Genomic DNA, 25,267 nt, shown 5'->3' on the forward strand with positions numbered 1-25,267 from the left:
TTATTAATGACACCACCACAAATATCCTATCTAGAAAACTAATCAACACCTTCAACTCTGCCTTAACCCAACCTTCACCCCCACATCTACTCAATCATCAAGACTTGACAATCTTATCTCCTATAATTTTTTTTTATTGAAGGATAATTGCTTTACAGAATTTTGTTGTTTTCTGTCAAACCTCACCCTGAATCAGTCATAGGTATACATATATTCCCTCTCTTTTGAACTTCCCTCCCAGTTCCCTCCCCATCCCACCCCTTTAGGTTGATACAGAACCCCTGTTTGACTTTCTTAGCCACACAGCAAATTCCCATTGGCTATCTATTTTACATAGATAATGTAAAAGATAAGGTAATGTAAGTTTCTAAGTTACTCTCTCCATACATCTCACCCTCTCCTCCCCTCTCCCCATGGCCACAAGTCTATTCTCTATGCCTGTTTCTCCACTGCTGCCCTGGAAGTAAATTCTTCAGTACCATTTTTCTAGATTCTGTATACATGTGTTAGAATACGATATTTATCTTTCTCTTTCTGACTCACTTCACTCTGTATAATAGATTCTAGGTTCATCCACCTCATTAGAACTGACTCAAAGGTGTTCCTTTTTATTGCTGAGTAATATTCCATTGTGTATATGTACCACAACTTCTTTATCCTTTCATCTGTCAATGGACATCTAGGGTGCTTCCATGTTCTAGCTATTGTAAATAGTGCTGCAATGAATAATGGGATACATGTGTCTTTTTCAATTTTCCTCAGGGTATATGCCTATGAGTGGGATTTCTGGGTCATATGCTGGTTTTATTCCTAGTTTTTTAAGGAATCTCCATACCATCTTCCATAGTGGCTGTAACAATTTACATTCCCACCAACAGTGCAAGAGCGTTCCCTTTTCTCCACACCCTCTCCAGCATTTATTGTTTGTAGACTTTTTGATGATGACCATTCTGACCAGCGTGAGGTGGTATCTAACTGCCATTTTGATTTGCATTTCTCAAATAATGAGCGATATTGAGCAGCTTTTCATGTTGTTTGTTAGCCATCTGTAGGTCTTCTTTGGAGAAATGTCTGTTTAGGTCTTTTTCCCACTTTTTGATTGGGTTGCTTGTTTTTCTGGTATTGAGTTGTATGAACTGCTTGTTTATTTTGGAAATTAATCCTTTGTCAGTTGTTTCACTTGCTATTATTTTCTCCCATTCTGAAGGCTGCCTTTTCACCTTGTTTATATTTTTCTTTGCTGTGCAGAAGCTTTTAAGTTTAATCAGGTCCCACTTGTTTACTTTTGTTTTTATTTCCATTACTCTAGGAGGTGGGTCATAGAGGATCTTGCTTTGATTTATGTCATTGAGTGTTCTGCCTATGTTTTCCTCTAGGAGTTTTATAGTTTCTGGTCTTACAGTTAGGTCTTTAATCCATTTTGAGTTTATCTTTGTGTATGGTGTTAGGAAGTGTTCTAATTTCATTCTTTTACATGTAGCTGTCCAGTTTTTTCAGCACCATCTATTGAAGAGGCTGTGTTTGCCCCATTGTATATTCTTACCTCCTTTGTCAAATATAAGGTACCCATAGGTGCATGGGTTTATTTCTGGGCTTTCTTTTTCCATTGGTTTATGTTTATGTTTTTGTGCCAGTACCATAGTGTCTTGATGACTGTAGCTTTGTAGTATAATCTGAAGTCAGGAAGGTTGATTCCTCCAGCTCCATTCTTCTTTCTCAAGACAGCTTTGGCTATTTGGGGTCTTTTGCATTTCCATATAAATTATGAAATTTTTTGTTCTAGTTCTGTGAAAAATGTCATTGGTAATTGGATAGGGATTGCACTGAATCTGTAGATTACATTTGGTAGTATAGTTATTTTCACAGTATTGATTCTTCCTACCCAGGAATATGGAATGTCTTCCCATCTGTTTATGTCATCTTTGATTTCTTTCATTAGTGTCTTATAATTTTCTCTGTACAGGTCTTTTGTCTCCTTAGGTAAGTTTATTCCTAGATATTGTTTTGCTGCAATGGTGAATGGGATTGATTCCTTAATTTCTCTTTCTGATTTTTCATTGTTACTACATAGAAATGCAAGTGATTTCTGTGTATTGATTTTGTATCCTGCAGCTTTGCTAAATTCACTGATTCAGTTCAGTTCAGTTCAGTTCAGTCACTCAGTCATGTCTGACTCTTTGCAATCCCATGAACCACAGCATGCCAGGCCTCCCGGTCCATCACCAACTCCCAGAGTCCACCCAAACCCATGTCCATCGAGTTGGTGATGCCATCCAACCATCTCATCCTCTGTCATTCCCTTCTCCTCCTGCCCTCAATCTTTCCCAGCATCAGAGTCTTTTCCAATGATTCAGCTCTTCGCATCAGGTGACAAAAGTATTGGAATTTTAGCTTCAACATCAGTCCCTCCAATGAACACCTAGGACTGATCTCCTTTAGGATTGACTGGTTGGATCTCCCTGCAGTCCACGGGACTCTCAAGAGTCTCCTCCAACACCACAGTTCAAAAGCATCAGTTCTTCAGTGCTCAGCTTTCTTTTTAGTCCAACTCTCACATCCATACATGACCACTGGAAAAACCATAGCTTTGACTAAACGGACCTTTGTTGGCAAAGTAATGACTCTGCTTTTTAACATACTGTCTTAAGTTGGTCATAACTTTCTTTCCAAGGAGTAAGCATCTTTTAATTTCATGGCTGCAGTCACCATCTGCAGTGATTTTGGAACCCACAAAAATAAAGTCAGCCACTGTTTCCACTGTTTCTCCATCTATTTGTCATGAAGTGATAGGACTGGATGCCATGATCTTCATTTTCTGAATGTTGAGCTTTAAGCCAATTTTTTCACTCTCCTCTTTCACATTCATCAAGAAGCTCTTTAGTTCTTTACTTACCAAGAGAAGACTCTGCATGTGGAGATCACCAGATGGTTGACACCGAAACCAGATTGATTATATTCTTTGCAGCCAAAGATGGAGAAGCTCTATACAGTCAGCAAAAACAAGACTGGGACCTGACTGTGGCTTGGATCATGAACTCCTTATTGCCAAATTCAGACTGAAATTGAAGAAAATGGAGAAAACCACTAGACCATTCAGGTGTGACCTAAATAAAATCCCTTATGATTATACAGTGGAAGTGAGAAATAGATTTAAGGGACTAGATAGATCTGATAGACAGAGCGCCTGATGAACTATGGATCGAGGTTCAGGACATTGTACAGGAGACAGGAGTCAAGACCATCCCCAAGAAAAATAAATGCAAAAAAGCAAAATGGCTGTCTGAGGAGGCCTTACAAATAGCTGTGAAAAGAAGGGAAGCAAAAAGCAAAGGAGAAAAGGAAAGTTATACCCATCTGAATGCAGAGTTCCAAAGAATAGCAAGGAGAGAGAAGAAAGTCTTCCTCAAAGATCAATGCAAAGATACAGAGGAAAACAATAGAATGGGAAAGACTAGAGATCTCTTCAAGAAAATTAGAGATACCAAGGGAACATTTCATACAAAGATTCACTGATTAGCTCTAGCAATTTTCTGATACTATCTTTTGAGTTTTCTATGTACAGTATCATGTCATCTGCAAACAGTGAGAACTTTACTTCTTTTTTTCTGATCTGGATTCCTTTTCTTTCTTTTTCTTCTCTGATTGTTGTAACTAAGACTTCCAGAATTATGTTGAATAATAGTGGGGACTTTGGCCAGATTCATCAAGAGAAAAAGAGAGAAGAATCAAATCAACAAAATTAGAAATGAAAAAGAGGTTACAACAGACAATGAAGAAATAGAAAGACTATTTTGAACAACTACATGGCAATAAAATGGATAACCTGGAAGAAATGGACAGATTCTTTAAAAAGTTCAATCTTCCAAGACTGAACCAGGAAGAAATAGAAATTATGAATAACCCAATTACAAGAACTGAAATTGAAGCTGTCATCAAAAATCTCCCAAAAAACAAAAACCCAAGACCAGATGGCTTCACAGGAGAATTCTATCAAACATTTAGAGAAGAGCTAATGCCTTTCCTTGTAAAACTCTTTCAAAAAATTGCAGAGGAAGGAATACTTCCAAACTCATTCTATGAGGCCACCATCACCCTGATACCAAAACCAGACAAAGACAACACACAAAAAAGAAAACTACACACCAATATCACTGATGAGCATAGACCCAAAAATCCACAACAAAATTTTAGCAAACAGAATTCAGCAACCCATCAAAGAGCTCAGACACCATGATCAAGTTGGATTTATTCCAGGGATGCAAGGATTCTTCAATATATGCAAATCAATCAATGTGATATACCATATTAACAAACTGAAAGATAAAAACCATATTATAATCTCAATAGATGCAGAAAATGCCTGACAAAATTCAGCACCCATTTATGATTAAAACTCTTCCAAAAATGGGCATATCAGGAACCTACCTCAACATAGTAAAATCCATATATGATAAGCCTACAATAAACATTATTCTCACTGGTGAAAAACTGAAAGCATTTCCCCTAAGATCAGGAACAAGACAAGGGTATCCTATGTTTCTTAATATATCACCAGTTCTTCATCCCTATTGCCATGCCTTGGTCTAAGTCCTCATCATATCTTACCCAGAATTCAACAACATCCTCTAACTGGTTTTACTGCTTCTAAACCTGTCTCCATCAAATCTATCCTTAATACAACTAACAGAGTAATCTGACTAAAATATAAACCTGGCCTTGTCCTGCCCTATTGAAAACCACACTGCGGCTCCCTGGAAAACACCATGATGCTGGGAAAGATTGAAGGCAGGAGGAGAAGGGGATGACAGAATATGAGATGGTTGGATGGCATCACTGACTCGATGGACATGAGTTTGAGCAAGCTCTGGGAGTTGGTGATGGACAGGGAAGTCTGGCATGCTGCAGTCCATGGGGTCGCAAAGAGTTGGACATGACTAAGCAACTGAACTCAGGCTTCCTGAGGCTCAAAGAATAATTTCTAAGCTGATGGAATTCCAGTAGAGCTATTCAAAACCCTAAAGGATGATGCCATCAAGGTGTTCCATTCAATATATCAGCATATCTAGAAGATCCAGCAGTGGACACAGGACTGAAAAGGTCAATCCTCATCCCAATTTCGAAGAAAGGTAGTACTAAAAATGTTTTAAACATCAGACAATTGCACTCATCTCCAATGTTAGTAAGGTCATACTTAAAATCTTGCATGCTAGGCTTCAACATTATGCAAACCAAGAACTTCCAGATGTCCAAGCTGGGTTTAGAAAAAGGAAGAGGAACCAAAGATAAAATTGCCAACATTCACTGGATCATAGAGAAATCAAGGTAATTCCAGAAAAACATCTACCTCCATTTCATCAACTATGCTAAAGCCTTTGACTCTGTGAATCATAACAAACTGTGGAAAGCTCTTAAAGAGATGGGAATACCAACCCATCTTACCTGTCTCCTGGGAAATCTGTATGTGGGTCAAGAAGCAACAGTTAGAACTCAGAATGGAACAACTGATTGGTTCAAGACTGAGAAAGGAGTATAACAAGGCTGTCTACTGTCATCCTGTTTGTTTAACTTATAATGAGCACATAATGAGAAATGCCAGGCTGGATGAGTCACAAGCTGGAATCAACATAGGCAAGAGAAACATCAACAACTTCAGATATGCAGATGGTACCACTCTAATGGCAGAAAGGGAAGAACTAAAGAACCTCTTGATGAGGGTGAAAGAGGAGAGTGAAGGAGCCAACTTAAAACTGAATATTAAAAAAAACTAAGATCATGGCATCAAGCCCCATTCAGTTCAGGTCAATTCAGTCACTCAGTCATGTCTGACTCTTTGAGACCCCATGGACTGCAGCACGCCAGGCCTCCCTGTCCATCACCAACTCCCTGAGTTTACTCAAACTCACGTCCATTGAGTCGGTGATACCATCCAACCATCTCATCCTCTGTCGTCCCCTTTTCCTCCTGCCTTCAATTTTTCCAGCATCAGGGTCTTTTCAAATGAGTCAGTTCTTTACATCAGGTGGCCAAAGTATTAGAGTTTCAGTATCAGTCCTTCCAATGAATATTCAGGACTGAATTCCTTTAGGATGGACTGGTTGGATCTCCTTGCAGTCCAAGGAACTCTCAACAGTCTTCTCCAACACCACAGTTCAAAAGCATCAATTCTTTGGTGCTCAGCTTTCTTTATAGTCCAACTCTCACATCCATACATGACTACTGGAAAACCCATAGCTTTGACTAGACGGACTTTTGTTGACAAAGTTATGTCTCTGCTTTTTAATATGCTGTCTAGGTTGGTCATAACTCTTCTTCCAAGGAGCAAGCATCTTTTAATTTCATGGCTGCAGTCACCATATGCAGTGATTTTGGAATCCCCAAAAATAAAGTTTGTCACTGTTTACACTGTTTCCCCATCTATTTGCTATGATCTTAGTTTTCTGAATGTAGAGTTTTAAGCCAATTTTTTCACTCTCCTCTTTTCCTTTCATCAAGAGGCTCTTTAGTTCTTCACTTTTGCCATAAGGGTGGTGTCATCTGCATATCTGAGGTTATTGATATTTCTCCCAGCAATCTTGATATGGAGAACAGTGTGGAGATTCCTTAAAAAACTGGAAATAGAACTGCTATATGATCCAGCAATCCCACTGCTGGGCATACACACTGAGGAATTGAAAGAGACACATGGGATTGCTGGGTCATACGGCAGTTCTATTTCCAGTTTTTTAAGGAATCTCCACACTGTTCTCCATAGTGGCTGTACTAGTTTTCATTTCCACCAACAGTGTAACAGAGTTCCCTTTTCTCCACATCCTCTCCAGCATTTGTTTTTTGTAGACTTTTTGATGGCAGCCATTCTGACCGGTGTGAGATGGGATTGCATTTCTCTGATAATGAGTGATGTTGAGCATCTTTGCATGTGTTTATTAGCCATCTGTATGTCTTCTTTGGAAAAATGTCTGTTTAGTTCTTTGGCCCACTTTTTGATCGTGTTGGTTATTTTTCTGGCATTGAACTGCATGAGCTGCTTGTTTACTTTGGAGATTAATTCTTTGTCTGTTGTTTCATTTGCTATTATTTTCTCCCATTCTGAAGGCTGCCTTTTCACCTTGCTTACAGCGTCCTTTGTTACGCAAAAGCTCTTAAGCTTAGTTAGGTCCCATTTGTTTATTTTTGTTTGTATCTCCATTACTCTGGGAGTGGGTCATAGAGGATCTTGCTGTGATTTAAGTCAGAGTGTCCTGCCTATGTTTCCCTCTAAGAGTTTAATAGTTTCTGGTCTTATATTTAGATCTTTAATCTATTTTGAGTTTATTTTTGTGTATGGTGTTAGAAAGTGTTCTAGTTTTATTCTTTGGCAGATGGTTGACCAGTTTTCCCAGCACCACTTGTTAAAAATATAGTCTTTTCTCCATTGTATATTTTTGCCTTCTTTGTCAAAGAAAAGGTGTTCATAGGTGCGTGGATTTATCTCTGGGCTTTCTATTTTGTTCTATTGATCTATATTTCTGTCTTTGTGCCAGTACCACACAGATGCTAGGAAAGACTGAGGGAAGAAGGAGAAGAGGGCATCAGAAGATGAGATGGCTGGATGGCATCACCAATGCAATGGAAATGAACTTGGGCAAACTTCGGGAGATGGTGAGGGACAGGGAGGCCTGGTGTGCTGCAGTCCATGGCGTCACAAAGAGTCTGGCACAACTGGGCAACTGAACAACAACAGTACATATTTGAGGAAGAAGCACTTTAAAACTCTTGCTTCTGTCTCTCACCAAAAAAACTCATCAATAAAAGACATTTTTCATTGGAAAAGGTACCTTAGGATCAACAGTGATGGAATAACCCAGCTATGTTTCCAGGGAGAGAGGAAAGTGCTACACAAATAAAATAAGCTTTATCTTTATGCAAAATACCCACCACTTTATTCACTACAATGGATAACACACAACAATATGCCTCCTGATCTTAACCTGGGGGTGTAGGAAATAGTTTAAAACATGAGTATAATCAAATGACAGCCACTGTGCATTTGTCTTCTCAGCATGCTCTGCAAGAAAATGGACAGAGAGTCCTAGATTGGTTGTTCCTGCCAGAAGTGCTCTGTCCAGAGCACTGATGCCACCTTTTGAACCAAGGGATGAGGCTAAAGCATTCCTGTTCTACACAGATAGCATCAGGAAGAAGCAGCTCCGTGGTTTCAGGTGGCAAATGTCAGCAGTACAGTTGGTCTTTTGATTTTCCCGATCCTCTCATTCAGGAATACAACATGTTTATTTTGAATATTGAGAACAAACTATAAAGGTTCTTTGAGAAGACTGAAGGGCAAGTTTGAGGAAGATGTTCTTGCAGACTTACAGATTTATCATCTGATGAAACACTGACTACTCTTCATGTGAAAAATAACACTATCATTTCTGGACACAAGTTCAATTTGAATCATCCAATTTCTTAAACTGACAGAGTTATCATATGCTTGCTGCCACTCCTGACAAAAATTATGAAGTATTTTCTATTTTAGTAAAATAAGGAGAAAGAAAAAAATCACTGGGTATGAAATCAATCATCTTGCTAAACATTAGGTATTAAATTGCAAATAATAGCTTTCACTTGTATAAGGGAAGCATTTACTATTAATTTTTCAAGCTTTTCTGCCAACTTAATAGACATTTATTACCAATCAGCTGATAAACATGGGATTTTTTAATTGTTGCTCTTTTTTCTTTTTTTTATTTGAAAGGGATTTCTTTTTTTTTTAATTGAAATACAGTTGATGTACAATATTATATGTTACAGGTGTATAAAATAGTGATTCACAATTTTTAAAGATTATACTGTTATAGTTATTATAAAATATTGTTTATATTCCCTGTGTTGTACAATATACCCCCATAGCATATCTGTTTTCTACAGGACAGTTTGTACTTTTTAATCCCCTACTCTGCCTTGCCCCTCCTCCCTTTGCTCTCCCCACTGCCAACCTCTAGTTTGTTCTTTAAATCTGTGAGCCTGTTTCTCTTTTGTTATGTACCTGTTGGTCATCTGAATGTCCTCTTTAGAAAATGTCTCTTCAGGTCTTCTGATCATTTTTTAATGGTCAAGGGGACTTATATGCTAGGTAGAAAGCAGAAAAGGCCTAGGCTAAAGACAAAGGCATGTCCCAGCTTGACTTGTCCCTTATCACCATAAAAAAAAAAAAAAAAAAAAGATATTTCCAGAGCTCCATCCAGTAAACTTCCACTTACTAACTGGCCAGACGCACCCCTATCTGCAAAGGAATCTGGAAGGTGCTTCTATCTAGGCACTCTGTTACCCTAAACAAAATCAGAATCTTTTAAGAAAGGAATAAATAAGAGGATAGACACTGAATGGGGAAAAAGCTGTGACAGCCACATGATAAAGAACACTGGGTTTTGCAAGTTTAACAGGTCAAAAGTCATTGACTCAGACCTTTACTAACTACAGAGGATTTTCCCCCTAAGAAATAGTTCTTGATCATTTTCTATCAAACTTACCGTGCATGACTGATTTATGTTACCCTGCTCTCCGAAAAAGATTGACCAGACTCTAGAAAACATCATGTTAGTAACCAAGATTCACTGGCTCATCAGCACTACCTGAGGGAACTAAGCCAAACTCTCTAGCTTTGCTTTGCTTGTTGAATGTTTATTCTTGCTGATTCCACCTTCAGATGTGTCTGTGCCCCTCTGTAAAGCCAGAATGGTCTCCAAAGTAAGTCAGGTAAAGAAGGAGGAATGTGAAATACAAAACAAAAGGAAGCTTCCCCCACTTTCGTGCTCCAAGTAGCCTCTCCTGCCCATTTTCCGAATCACCCATCAGTCTCCAAAGTAAATTAGAGACAAGGCTTCCAATTCATTAACTATGGCACAACTATCAGCAGACTTGGTAATCACAACATACTTGCCCTCCTAGGCACTGAAGACAGTCCCCTGGCCCATATAATCAGCCAAGCACTGTTCCTCCCTTCCAGAAAGCCAGTGCTCAGTGATGCAGAACAAGACACGGAGAGAAAGACACAATTTGTCCAAATCTTAGAATAAATCTATAATTCAACACAATGTCCCTGCTTTCACAGGGGAATGCTAAATAATGTGTCTTTAGAAATGGGAATCTTGGATGTGTCTGCCAAGAACTGTCAGACTCAGCAGAGAACTTGTCAGGAACACTTCCCTCTTGCTGGGAAGCAGCCCAAGGAAGGGAAGAACACTCACCTAGAAGAGGCGAGACCTGGGCCTACTGCACCCCTGCACACCCAGATAAGTCACCTCCTCTCCCCCAACCTTGATTTTCACATCTATAAAATGATGGCGTCAGACACAACTAAAGATATCTGTGCTGTTTCGCCTCAGCAGCAGGCCAAAGGGTCAGAGGCATCAAAGTGTGGGACTGAATGATTTTTAAAATATTACTGATTTGAAAGAAGCAACACTTGGTACATGAATACTAGAATGTCAGAGAACAGGTAAAGGGCACAAAATGTATTTACTCACACTGATTTCCTTTTTGTCAACCATCATGCAAATGTGCATAATATGATAATAGCAGAATTAAATTTTAGCAGCTAAAAACAAAATAATTGATTATGTTCACCTTCAGCTGTAATGGTTAATTGACCTGGGCCTGTTAGCATCAGTGTGTCACATAATAGTGATCTTTGGGAAGGGGACTTGTCCCTACTGGCCTAACAAATGGTGTGGGTATTCTAGTTTAAACAGAAAAATAAGGCTCCAACCCTTTCCCAGGCTTACCTGCAGGGACAGGTAGGCAGCTTTTGTTCCAATGGGATTCAGGTTGGACCCCCAGGGAAACTCTGAGGCTATTTCCTAACAGTCTCTGAGTCTAAACCAGTGGTTGTCAAATTTTAGTGTACCCATGAATCACCTGAGATAAAAATGCAGATTTCTAAACCCCACTCTAGAGACGCTGGTTCAGTAGGTTTGGGGCACATCACCACAGGAATGGGTATTTTAGAGATGTACCAGAAGGCAACTGTGATATAGGTAATCCAAAACCCATAGCTGAAGACACACACTCTACATGGGTACTCAGTCAAGTCCAACTTTGTGACCTCATGCACTGTATCCCACCAGGCTCCTCTGTCCATGGGATTTCCCAGGTAAGAATACTGGAGTGGGTTGCCATTTCCTCCTCCAGGGGATATTCCTGACCCAGGGATCGAACCCTCATCTCCTGAGTCTCTTGCTTTCCAGGCAGATTCTTTTACTGCTGAGTCATCCAGGAAGACACATCGGTCCTTCCAAAATAGTTGAAAGGGGCCCTTGTACTAGAAAAGGGCCTGAGTTTCCTTTGTTTGGCTAAAAATCTCATAGTCAAGCATTACATTCCAAGCCAGCATGAAGAACCTTGCTTCTAAAGAAGATGGAGATGGCCTAGGCATGAGTGAGCAATGCATATTCCAGATGAACAGAAATGAACCGTCTACAATCTACATTCGCTGGAATGATGACACTGAGTAAGGCAGCAGTATCATTAGACACTATGTATGAATGAATCATTCATTTGACAGGTGAAAAGCAGCATGGGCAGAGGTCCTGGAGAGCCCTGCAACCCAAGCAGGACTTACAAAGCATCAGACAGTTAATTTCCAGCAAAGTTTGTTGCTGGAAATTAACTGTTTCTGCTTTTGCTTATCTATAGCTTTTGAGTTTCCTAACGACCTACCTTCCTAGACAAAAATTTCACTTGATTTGAGGTTCTTCACCAAGAATCCTAACTTCTCTTCCAAAGAAGCATGTATTGTTATCCTTCTCCCTGAGCTCTGCCAGTAGCTTCTCCAATGCCTTTCTTACCCTTCTTGAAGATGTAGACCTTTGCAATTCTTTGATAAGATTTCAGTTGCCAGAATCTTGTCCACTTTATAAGCTTCCAGCTCATTAACTTTTAATGAGGAAGACTAATGGCTTGCAATTAAGTCACCTCCTCTGGATTAGTTAGGGAACTAAAACTCCAAGCAAGACCCTTATCTTCTCTGCCATTCCCACCCCTTGTGGCAACTGCTAATGCTTCACATGTTGCAAGGTTTGGGATCTCTGCCACTTCAAGGTAGGGACAATTCAGAAAGCAATGCTACCTTCTCCCTCACAATCCCTGCTTTAAGCCCAGGAACAATTAAATGAGCCCATTCTATTTTCCTCACTGAATAAAGTGTTATGGGACCTTGACTCAAATTGTCCCCAAATATGAGAATGCTAGCGTCTCAAAAACTTGAAATTGGAAATTTCTGAAACCTCTTGCTGGGATATAAATGCCACAAAGGCAGTGACTTCAGTTTGTTCATTCTTACACCCCTAGTACCTAGAGCAGTGCACGACATACAGCAGGTGGACAAATAACACTAGGAAGGGCCACACTCAGCATCGCCACAGACCTTCCATGGCTGGACCTAAGGCACATCCCCTTAGTCCTGTATTTACAGTGGCAAGCAGGAACCTGCTCCCAGCTCAAGAGAGCTAAACATACATATCTCTTCCCAGCTCCACTTTAGCGAGGTCACATCGGTAGCTTGAAATTCACGGTGGGAATATCTACACCATCAAAACTGGCAAACACATCAAATCAAGGCTTTTTTCCAAGAGAAAGCTAATTGTTTAACATTTACCAACATACCATTTACCAACATACCACTGTCCTTAAGACCTACACATCTCTTTTCGGTGAATACAAAGGCTGGAAAAAATGAAGTTCAGTTTTTGGCAGCTCCAATCTAGAAAACAAAGCAGTATTATGTAAAAGAATCTCTTATTTACTTTTTAAAAGAATCAATTCACCCCAGTCCATGATTCGGGTTCCCTGCACAACTCTATACAAGAAACTGAAATGAAATCTGAATGGGCTCCACTGTGAGGATGTTTCCCATCTGCAGGTTATAGTTAATAAGAGGTAACTGAGCAAAGACAAAAACCTGATAACAAGGATGAAGGAGAGCCTGGGGAGATGAGCCTCAGACCCGGGCCACTAAGAGCCTAGGGAGCCGCCAAATGTAAAGCTCTTCTGAGCTGGGCAGTATGGAATCATAGACAATGATTTTAACTATAAATTACACTTTCTATTGTATTTTCAAACATGTTTATAGCATTTACTATGTGACAAGCAATAGTCAATTTGCTTAGCAGATGTTTACTCATTATTTTAGCTGCAAGTACCATACAAGTGTCCAAACTAAAGAAACCTTTTACCCTTTGGCTCACAAAAAAGCAGAAACACAAATCTGCTCATCACCCACTTAATGACTCTGGACTTGGTGAGAAAACTGAAGCTGAGGTCCACCTGACTATGGATGAGCTGGACTTGACTAGATCTGCTTAGGGGACACAGACTAAACGTAGCACCATGGTATATGTCTTCTGTGGAGTTTAGTGGAAAAAGACAGAAGCCAAGGAGAAGGAACCAGTCAGTGTTGCCAGAGGCCTTCTCCTTTTTGAAAAGGTAGAAGACTAGATTAGGAAGCCTTTTAAATCTTTTCCAGCTGTGTAACAATGATGATAATAAAGACAAACTATAAAGCTGGTCCTATTTGCCTGTTCAGATATTACACCGCAATATGAAATCATCTCTCAGACCCAGAATAGTATTGACAATAACAAAATCTCCTTAAAGAGTAAATGATATGCCAGGAGAATCTGCTTATGCTATTTTTGAGCCTAAATGGACTAGAACCCCAGAATGAGACTAAAATATAATACTGATACTCTAAATAGAAATTTTAAATCAAAGAGAAAACAACAGTCTACCTGAATAATTTAAGCTATCAAGATGGACCCATTCTCAAACAACTAGAATTTTGGAAATCAGATATGAGGATTCATTATTTCCTGATTCATTTATTTTCAGTTCAGTTCAGCCGCTCAGTCATGCCCGACTCTTTGCGACCCCACGAACTGCAGCACGTCAGGCCTCCCTGTCCATAAACGATTTCTGGAATCCACCCAAACCCATGTCCATTGAGTCGGTGATGCCATCCAACTATCTCATCCTCTGTCGTCCCCTTCTCCTCCTGCCCTCAATCTTTCCCACCATCAGGGTCTTTTCCAATGAGTCAGCTCTTTGCATAAGGTGGCCAGAGTATTGGAGTTTCAGCTTCAACATCAGTCCTTCCAATGAACACCCAGGACTGATCTCCTTTAGGATGGACTGGTTGGATCTCCTTGCAGTCCAAGGGACTCTCAAGAGTCTTCTCCAACACCACAGTTCAAAAGCATCAATTCTTCGGCGCTCAGCCTTCTTCACAGTCCAACTCTCACATCCATACATGACCACTGGAAAAACCATAGCCTTATGGACCTTTGTTGGCAAAGTAATGTCTCTGCTTTTTAATATGCTGTCTAGGTTGGTCATAACTTTCCTTCCAAGGAGTAAGCATCTTTTAATTTCATGGCTGCAATCAACATCTGCAGTGATTTTGGAGCCCCCAAAAATAAAGTCAGCCACCATTTCCGCTGTTTCCCCATCTATTTGCCATGAAGTGATGGGACCGGATGCCATGATCTTCGTTTTCTGAATGTTGAGCTTCAAGCCAACTTTTTCACTCTCCTCTTTCACTTTCATCAAGAGGCTTTTTAGTTCCTCTTCACTTTCTGCCATAAGGGTGGTGTCATCTGCATAACTGAGGCTATTGATATTTCTCCTGGCAATCTTGATTCCAGCTTGTGCTTCCTCTAGCTCAGTGTTTCTCATGATGTACTCTGCATAGAAGTTAAATAAGCAGGGTGACAATATACAGCCTTGATGTACTCCTTTTCCTATTTGGAATCAGTGTGTTGTTCCATGTCCAGTTCTAACTGTTGCTTCCTGACCTGCATACAGGTTTCTCAAGAGGCAGGTCAGGTGGTCTGGTATTCCCATCTCTTTCAGAATTTTCCACAGTTTATTGTGATCCACACAGTCAAAGGCTTTGGCATAGTCAATAAAGCAGAAATTGATGTTTTTCTGGAACTCTTGCTTTTTCCATGATCCAGCAGATGTTGGCAAATTTGATCTCTGGTTCCTCTGCCTATTCTAAAACCAGCTTGAACATCTGGAAGTTCATGGTTCACGTACTGCTAAAGCCTGGCTTGGAGAATTTTAAGCATTACTTTAGCGTGTGAGATGAGTGCAATTGTGTGGTTGTTTGAGCATTCTTTGGCATTGCCTTTCTTTGGGATTGGAACGAAAATTGACCTTTCCCAGTCCTGTGGCCACTGCTGAGTTTTCCAAATTTGCTGGCATATTGAGTGCAGCACTTTCACAGCATCATCTTGCAGGATTTCAAATAGCTCAAGTGGAATTCCATCACCTCCACTAGCTTTGTTCGTAGTGATGCTTCTTAAGGCCCACTTGACTTCACATTCCAGGATGTCTGGCTCTAGGTGAGTGATCACACCATCATGATTATCTGGGTCATGAGGATCTTTTTTGTAGTTCTTCTGTGTATTTTTGCCACCTCTTCTTAATATCTTCTGCTTCTGTTAGGTTCATATCATTTCTGTCCTTTATCAAGCCCATCTTTGCATGAAATGTTCCCTTGGTATCTCTAATTTTCTTGAAGAGATCTCTAGTCTTTCCCATTCTATTGTTTTCCTCTATTTCTTTGTATTGATCATTGAGGAAGACTTTCTTCTCTCTCCTTGCTATTCTTTGGAACTCTGCATTCAGATGGGTATATCTTTCCTTTTCTCCTTTGCTTTTTGCTTCCCTTCTTTTCACAGCTATTTGTAAGGCCTCCTCAGACAGCCATTTTGCTTTTTTGCATTTCTTTTTCTTGGGGATGGTCTTGATTCCTGTCTCCTGTACAATGTCATGAACCTCCATCCATAGTTCATCAGGCACTCTGTCTATCAGATCTAGTCCCTTAAATCTATTTCTCACTTCCACTGTATAATCATAAGGGATTTGATTTAGGTCATACCTGAATGGTCTAGTGGTTTTCTCCACTTTCTTCAATTTCAGTCTGAATTTGGCAATAAGGAATTCATGATCCAAGCCACAGTCAGGTCCTGGTCTTGTTTTTGCTGACTGTATAGAGTTTCTCCATCTTTGGCTGCAAAGAATATAATCAATCTGATTTCGGTGTCGACAATCATTTATTATAATTACCATTTTTTGACATCTTTTAAAGTGACTCACGGCTCTCAAATTATATTAACTTACACTGACAACTTGGGGTTTCAAGAACATTGATTCCCCTCTCTTGCTTTTCCCACTAGCCAACACACATAACTGAAATGCATATTAAATTCACATAGTTGTGAACTACAAGCTTTGACATTATATTAAAACCAAGATAGATATAGAAGCCAGTTGTGCCAATCTTTCAATGGACTGCAACAATTTTCTGTTTGTTTTTTAACTCAAAAGAAATATTTCAAATATACCCAGTACTGTCTTTCCCCTCAACCTTCCACCTTCACACACATTTTCAAAGGCAGTTTCCAAAAAAGAGCACTGGGATAGACTTTCACACAACAAATTCTCTATCACAACAAAGACATACAATTCAGTTAGAGTTTATTTTCTTTTTTAAACAACAGATAATTGTGGTGGTTAAGCACTTACTGATTTGGTATGGTGGAATTAAAGAAATCTCAACTAAAACTGGAGTGAGGATAGGCCTGTAGGGGGAGCTCTCACGCCTCACGGAGATAGTCAACTGCTCAGAAAAGGAGATGTACACCTACATCTGTAACAGAAAGGTGATGCCTACTTTACTATCCAGGCTTCCCTACTACCCTACTTCCCTTCCCAGGTGGCTCAGCGGTAAAAAATAAAAAATAAAAAAAAAACACCTGCGTGCCAATGCAGGAGACACCGGTTCAATTCCTGGGTCAGGAAGATCTGGAGAAAGAAACTGGCAACCCACTCCAGTATTCCTGCCTGGGAAATCCCACTGGCAGAGAAGCCAAGTGGGCTTCAGTATACGGGGTTGAAAAGAATCCAACTCAACTTAGAGTCTAAACAACAATAACTTTACTATCCAGCAGGAAGAAACACAAGCTGGAATCAAGATTGCTGGGAGAAATATCAATAACCTCAGATAAGTAGATGACACCACCCTTATGGCAGAAAGAGGAACTAAAAAGCCTCTTGATGAAAGTGAAAGTGGAGAGTGAAAAAGTTGGTTTAAAGCTCAACATTCAGAAAACGAAGATCATGGCATCTGGTCCCATCACTTCATGAGAAATAGATGGGGAAACAGTGTCAGACTTTATTTTTTTGGGCTCCAAAATCACTGCAGATGGTGACTGCAGCCATGAAATTAAAAGACGCTTACTCCTTAGAAGGAAAGTTATGACCAACCTAGATACCATATTCAAAAGCAGAGACATTACTTTGCCAACAAAGGTCTGTCTAGTCAAGGCTATGGTTTTCCCAGTGGACATGTATGGATGTGAGAGTGGGACTGTGAAGAAAGCCGAGCACAGAAGAATTGATGCTTTTGAACTGTGGTGTTGGAGAACACTCTTGAGAGTCCCTTGGACTGCAAGGAGATCCAACCAGTCCATTCTGAAGGAGATCAGCCCTGGGATTTCTTTGGAGGGAATGATGCTAAAGCTGAAACTCCAGTACTTTGGCCACCTCATGCGAAGAGTTGACTCATTGGAAAAGACTCTGATGCTGGGAGGGATTGGGGGCAGGAGGAGAAGGGGACGACTGAGGATGAGATGGCTGGATGGCATCACTGACTCGATGGATGTGAGTCTGCGTGAACTCCGGGAGTTGGTGATGGACAGGGAGGCCTGGCGTGCTGCGGTTCATGGGGTCACAGAGTCGGACACAACTAAGCGACTGAACTGAACTGAACTGAGGACGAAGAAAATCCTACCTCCCACCTCCCACACACACATACACTCTGATTGGAGATGGTGGCAATCCAACCAACGAACTGGTTGATTCTTCTATGGGGAGACTCTCCATACTTTGGACTCACAGCTTCCTCCAGTGGACTCTTTGGCTATTACAGCCCCTGCCCTGTTCCCTCCTCTTCCCTATAATAGCAAGTTCCCCTGCCTTGTCTCTGGATTTGCCTATAGTATTCCATAGTTCACATACCCTAAGTTGCAATTCCTCTGGCTGTTCTTAAATAAGCTTGCTTTTACTGGTAGAATATCTGGCTGTTATATTACAGAAACTGACAGTATGGACAATAGTGATATTAAACCAACCTAGATAGTATATTCAAAAGCAGAGACATTACTTTGCTGACTAAGGTCCATCTAGTCAAGGCTATGGTTTTTCCTGTGGTCATGTATGGATGTGAGAGTGGGACTGTGAAGAAGGCTGAGCGCTGAAGAATTGATGCTTTTGAACTGTGGTGTTGGAGAAGACTCTTGAGAGTCCCTTGGACTGCAAGGAGATCCAACCAGTCCATTCTGAAGGAGATCAGCCCTGGGTGTTCTTTGGAGGGAATGATGCTAAAGCTGAAACTCCAGTACTTTGGCCACCTCATGCGAAGAGTTGACTCATTGGAAAAGACTCTGATGCTGGGAGGGATTGGGGGCAGGAGGAAAAGGGGACGACCAAGGATGAGATGGCTGGATGGCATCACCAACTCGATGGACATGAGTCTGAGTGAACTGTGGGAGCTGGTGATGGACAAGGAGGCCTGGCGTGCTGCAATTCATGGGGTCGCAAAGAGTCGGACACGACTGAGCGACTGAACTGAGCTGATCTGAAAGCAAGGACTAGAAACACTGACAATATTTGCGTATTTGCTTGTCATCTCGCTAGTGCTCTGCAGATATTAGCATATAGCCTCCCAGCATTATGATACAGATAAATAAGAAAACTGGTGCTCCGCATAATTGTTTATCCTTTACTCTGCTTTCAGTTATCAAGAACTTCAAAAGCAAATATTAAAAATGTACAAATAAAACTCCGTAACACCCTTTCTAGGAAATCACCCCACTGAGAAAAAAACTTGGACAAATACCTTTTTTTAATTAAAAGATACTCATCACAGCACTACTCTTCATGGTTTAAAAAAAGAAACATCTTCCATGTCCAAAAATATAAGCATGGTTAAATGATTAAATACCTGAATACCACACAAATGTATGAAATGCTGCTTTTAACAAATGTTTAATGATATAAGAAAATGCTCATGAATATTTACTCTTCTCTTCTTCACAAATTTTTGTGTTTTCTAAATTCTCTACTATTTTACAATGAGACGAACATTACCTTAAAAATAATAACAGTTAGCACAAGGACAAAATGCTAACAAATGCCAGAACCAGAACACCCAGAACTATCTAATTCTAGAGCCCTTTGGCCCATTACCCAACACTGATCCTATCTAAAGTGTTAGTCACTCAGTCACATCTGACTCTTTGCAGACTCATGGACTGTACCCTGCTGAGTTCCTTTGTCCATGGAATTCTCCAGGCAAGAATACTGGAGTGGGTAGCCATTTCCTTCTCCAGGGCATCTTCCTGACCCAGGAATCGAACCCAGGTCTCCTGCATTGCAGGCAGATTCTTTACCACCTTAGCCACAAGTCCTATTTTTATCCCAAGAACATTATCCTCAAAAAAGGAGTAAGTTTGGCATGACCTACTTTTTCACAAAATAGACGATTATGACTGAGCTTTCATAATTCAAAATATTGCTTCTAGTTCTGGTTGTTTTTTTCCTTAGTTTTCTGATACAACATACCAGAGGCAGAGTTCAGTGTGAATAAATGTTATTATACCAAAAGGCAACATAAACCAAGTGAGTCATTTGCCCAGAGATAGACTGGCTAGGAAACCAGTGCAAAGAATGTAGACCAGAGTTCCCACTCCAGGCATTTTGGCTGGAAAGTAATTCATCAACAGTTCCATATCCCTGGTGAAAAGGAAATTATACCAGCAGATGCTCTGTCCTTAATGAAGCTGACCATCCCTATTCTCTCTTGCACGTCTTCCTCTAGGATTCTTTAGGACTCTAGGACAGAACATGATCCAGCAGGCAGAAAACTACACCACCAAGTGTGTTAGTGTGTTAGTCGCTCAGCTGTGTCTGACTCTGCGACCCCATCAACTGCAACCTGTCAGGCTCCTCTGCCCATAGAATCCTCCAGGCAAGAGTACTGGAGTCGGTTGCCATTTCCTTCTCCAGGGGATCTTCCCAACCCAGGAATCGAACCTTGGTCTCCTGCATTGCAGGCAGATTCTTTACCATCTGAACCACCAGAGAAGCCGAATACACTACCACAAACAGTTCCTTAATAAAAACCCTTCATTTAATTTCAAATAGTTCACATATTTTATATTCGCTCCACACACATTTATAGAATACACATTGTGTACAAAGGATTAATATTTATCTCTGAAACACACACATTAAGACCATTTTGCAAATAAGGTTTTAAGTCTATTCGCCCTTCAACTTCCACCTTTCCCCATCCCTTCTCATATCTGCAAGTGCCATGGCAATAATGCATCTGATAGCAAATTGCATTTGTTGCCTGCGAGACCATGACCATAGTTATGGAAAACATTTTAAAATTTTATTAAAAAATTGTATCTGGTCATAGCCTCGTTTGTTTTGGACTTAATTTAATTTATTTCAAGTTCAGAGCATCTAGAGCTTGAATAATCAGCTAATAATCCATTCTCAGTGTCTGCATCTTTTCAGGCAGCTTTCCATCTCTATTCCCTGTTATTGTCAAGAAACCCCAATTCATTCCATGATTTGCATGAGGCTACTCTAAGCCAGCAAGAGACTCTGTCACTCTGCTCCCAAGGGTGGCCATTGTAAGATGTTGTCAAAGTTCTGAATTATCATCTGAAAACCTTACCATTCATCACTGTCTCTGTGGACCACATTAGTGACAATATTTTAATCTGATAAAATATTTCTATTCTATTGCTTCATTCCTATAAAGTTATAATGTCAATATGGTCTTAATGGTCTTAATGTGTGTGTTTCAGAGATAAATCTTAATCCTTTGTACACAATAGGTATTCTGTAAATGTGTGTGGAGCAAATATAAAATATGTGAACTATTTGACGTTATAACGTCAATAAATATTACATAGGTCAGGTAGACTAATTCACACAATGAAAACTAATTTAAAATATTCTTTTTCCTCTTCATTTATAGTTAAGTCTTCCTTTTTAAAAAAGATTATTGTGATTTTACCAAGTGACTTGCTATCCTTAAAATCTTTCAGTAAGAATGATAACCATCATGGCAAGATAACACCTCCTTACACCAGTTCCACAGTTGCAGGTCAGAATGGAAACATACAAGTACCTCTCTTTTCAATCATTCTTGAATTATGTAAACAATAACTATAAACAGAGATGTGAGGTTATGTTTCTAAGAGGAGACAGAGAGTGAAAGGAATATCTGAGGAATGAGAGCAGTTAGCCAAGGAAGAGCTTTTATGGATAAAGGAACAATATTGGAGAAAGAAATGGCAACCCACTCCAGTATTCTTGCCTGGAGAATCCCAGGGATGGGGGAGCCAGTGGGCTGCCATCTCTGGGGTCGCACAGAGTCGGACACGACTGAAGCGACTTAGCAGCAGCAGCAGCAGCAGATTAGGTGAGGAGACTGGGAAGAAGATAATGTGCCCTGGGAACCATGTGTGGTTTGGAATTCCTGGAGTGGAAGAGGTGAGCTGGAGGGGGAAACAGGGGCCAGGTTGCCGAATGTCACTACAAGGAAACAGAGGGAATAGGAGGCCAGAGAAAGTTTCCAGATAGGAGAGTGACAGGATCAGAGTCGGTAACTGAAGGATACTCACGACAGGTGAAAATGGAAGTGTAAGACATGTTCTCCCAAGAAGCCTAACCGTGAGCAGAAGAGGAAAGACACTGAAGGGGGAGAAACGCAAAGGGGTTGGCAAAAGAGCCAGGTGGAGTAAGAGACATTAAAGGTAAAGGAATGAGACAGATGACTGTTGGAGGATATAGATACTAATGAGCTTGTAAGTACTGAAATATGAACTTGAAAGCTTTACTCAGCAGAGACCTCCTTCCTGTTCTAATGGAACATTCAAATCTAGATTTCTCATCCAGAATGCCAAGTCTTCTGGTTTTGAGCTACACAGAGTGTAGTCTGAGGACCAAGAGCATCAACAGCATCTAGAAGCTTGTTAGAAATGCAGAATCTCAGGCTCCACCCCAGACCTCCAGAATCAAAACCTCTATTGTAACAAGATCACTGGTAGATTCACTTACACACTGAAGTTTGAGAAGCACAACTATAGACTAACTCTGGAGACCTTTAAGGAATTATGAAGAATAGGAAAGGAACCAGAAGACTAGAGACAGGAAAAAGAGGAGAAAAAAATACAGCAAAATTCATACTGGTCAACCTGACACTAATATGAATTAGTGACAGGATGACCAGAAGTAATCACTAAGGGCCAGCATGGATACACTAAGTGTAAATCCTGCCCCAGAGAACAGATCTATGGTAGCCAAAAGTGGGTGGGTTGGGGGGAGTGATGGAGTGGGAGGTTGGGGTTAGCAGATGTAAGCTATTATATATGGAATGGACAAACAACAAGGTCCTACTGTGTATCACAGGGAACTCTACTCAATATCCTGTGATAAACTACCATGATGGAAAAAAAAAACAAGAATATATAAAACTGAGTCACTGCTATAAAGCAGAAATTAACACAGAATTGTGAATCAACTATTACTTCAATTTGAAAAAAGAATAAATCATGCCAGTTTCTCTTTATTTTCTATCAGCAAGCCCAGGAGATAAAACAGACATATCTGGTTTTCAACAAAGCATCTGATAAAATGTCTCAAAATACATTGCATTTGTTGCCTGCGAGACCATGACCATAGTTATGGAAAACATTTTAAAATTTTATTAAAAAATTTTATCTGGTCATAGCCTCGTTTGTTTTGGACTTATACATATGGATTGGGTAATAGTTCTATTCAATCCATTCATAATTGGTTTAATAATTATTTCAAAAGGGTTTTAACTAGTAAATTAAAAGTAGACTAGATTTTACCAGATCTCTAATGACAAGACTTCCAACCTTCTCTCCCTAACCATTCAACGCTTTTTAAAATTTTGATAATTTAGGAGACACCAAAGATACACTTCCCTGGTAGCTCAGTGGTAAAGAATCCACCTGCAATGCAGGAGATGCAGGATTGATCCCTAGGTCAGGAAGATCCCCTGGAGAAGGAAATGGCAACCCATTCCAGCATTCTTTCCTGGGAAATCCCAAGGACAGAGGGGCCTGGCAGGCTACAGTCCATGGGCTCATGAAGAGTCGAACACAACTCAGCAACTCAACAACAACAACCAAAGATACACAGCTAGCTGGTTATCACTTAAAGCAAAAATGTTACTTGGCATCATCAAGATCCACTCCCCTTCCCCACAAAATTAACAGGTTGATACAAAGAATTAAAACATCTTAGTTATATTTAGATGAATTTAAACAATGATGAAACTAACCTGGGCTCCTAAACAATAAAGACAGGATAATGAAAAAGAAGCATAACAGCAGCGGAATAAAGGCTTGGGAGTTTGAGGGATGCTAAATTCAATATGAGACATTAACATGAAGTCAACAGGATGTGAGTTCAGTTCAACCCACCTGCCAAACTCCCTATACAAGACTCATGTAAGATTAAAAGAGGGCAGCAAAAAAATAAATAAATAAATAAAAATAAAAGAAAGCAGCAGAGATTTAAATTAGCTTTTGCATTCTGTAACTTGAGAGAGTACACAAGGATCCCATAATAAAAATTAAAGATGCCTGATATTAACAATAAGAAGTCTTAATAAGGAGACCCAATTGAAGCGTGCTTTAGAGATGCCCACACACTCCCTTGTTGTTCATATTCTAACAAGAGATTGGCATGCTAATTCAGTCATAATTCTCCCCAAACTCAAATAGCCCTTAATTGGTCCTTCTGATCACCTACTTGCCCTCTCTGTTCTCCTTTGTGCCAAACTTAACATGACCCTTGACTATATTATGTGTGTTCCCCTAACTACACTGCTTGTGGCTTTTTTATAAAGACTTAATTTCCCAGTCTGGGATCGTTGCCGCATACATATTGGATATTTAGAGGGCACATTTAGGCTTAAAGCATCTTAGGGATACTGTTGGCCTGGGAAATCCAGACTAGTGACAGATGGGTGGAACTTCAAGGCTTTAATTACTGAAGTATTAAGAAGCCCCAGAAGAAGGTGGAGCCCAGCATGAATGAAAGGAATGAAGGCAAAAGAAGCCAAAAATACTAGGGATGGCATGTGACATGTACTCATAAGATGATGCGTATTGTCTAAAATTTTATTTCAATCTCAGTTTTGTGAGTAAAAAATAAATTCTGCATAGTACAAATGGAAGGATGATTTCGTGTTTTCCAATTTAGGTAACTTCAGACAGTTCTATCATGTTTCTAACTGCTAACTATTCCAGCTGAAATTCCATATGGAGATATGAGGTTGCAAGACAGAGAAGGAACACCTGAAAATAAGATGAAGTACTCACATTACCCTACCACTACTTTTATAAAGGATATACCTCAAAAGGCAACCAACCTCCTATCTTTTGAACAAATAATTTAGTTATAATTTATAGGATATGGGCTGAGATGGAGATGGTTAGCAGACGCAGAATTAGGAAATTAATCTCACTCATAAAATTTTGAGGTAAGTTTCATTATCTAAGTCAGATTTGAGAAGGGGTCCTGCTTATTGAAACCGTGAGTATCTATCTTTTCCATATTACCTTCAGATATTAAGTAACACTAGCTATTAAAAGAGGGGTAGAACTGGTGCCAATAACCCCAAACTTAAATTCCTACTTCCTCCCCATCCCAATCACTCTTTGCAAGAATGAGTTGACTAAAAGCGATTTCCCAGGTGGCTCAGACAGTAAAGCATCTGCCTACAATGTGGGAGATCTGGGTTCAATCCCTGGGTCAAGAAGATCTCTGGGAGAAGGAAATGGCAACCCACTCCAGTATGCTTGCCTGGAAAATCCCATGGATGGAGGAGCCTGGTGGGAGAGTCCATGGGGTCGCAAAGAGTTGGACATGACTAAGCGACTTCACTTTCTTTAACTTAATGCTACTACTCTTATAGGAGGAAAAAAACACATCTTCCAATGACCCAGACACTTAAGTAACCAGTCTTTCCTTTCACTCCCCTAACATCTACCCTCACTGCTTGGCTCCTGGGGCTATAACTTGGGAGTTAGCCTGCATGATGCCCACCTAGGAAGACACTAAGAAGTTGGCTGGGCATCCCTCAGATGAATGTTAAAGTGTGAAGCAC

At 40.2% G+C, this 25,267-nt stretch overlaps 1 protein-coding gene across 1 annotated transcript in view; it reads right to left on the reverse strand.

The window, feature by feature from the left end:
* The window catches only part of GPR176 (G protein-coupled receptor 176), a 113,018-nt gene that overhangs the window by 62,250 nt on the left and 25,501 nt on the right, over positions 1-25,267 (reverse strand). The gene's annotated exons all lie outside the window — the stretch shown is intronic.

Source organism: Budorcas taxicolor, chromosome 10 (genome assembly GCF_023091745.1).
Source record: "Budorcas taxicolor isolate Tak-1 chromosome 10, Takin1.1, whole genome shotgun sequence".
NCBI classification, from domain to species: Eukaryota; Metazoa; Chordata; class Mammalia; order Artiodactyla; family Bovidae; genus Budorcas; species Budorcas taxicolor.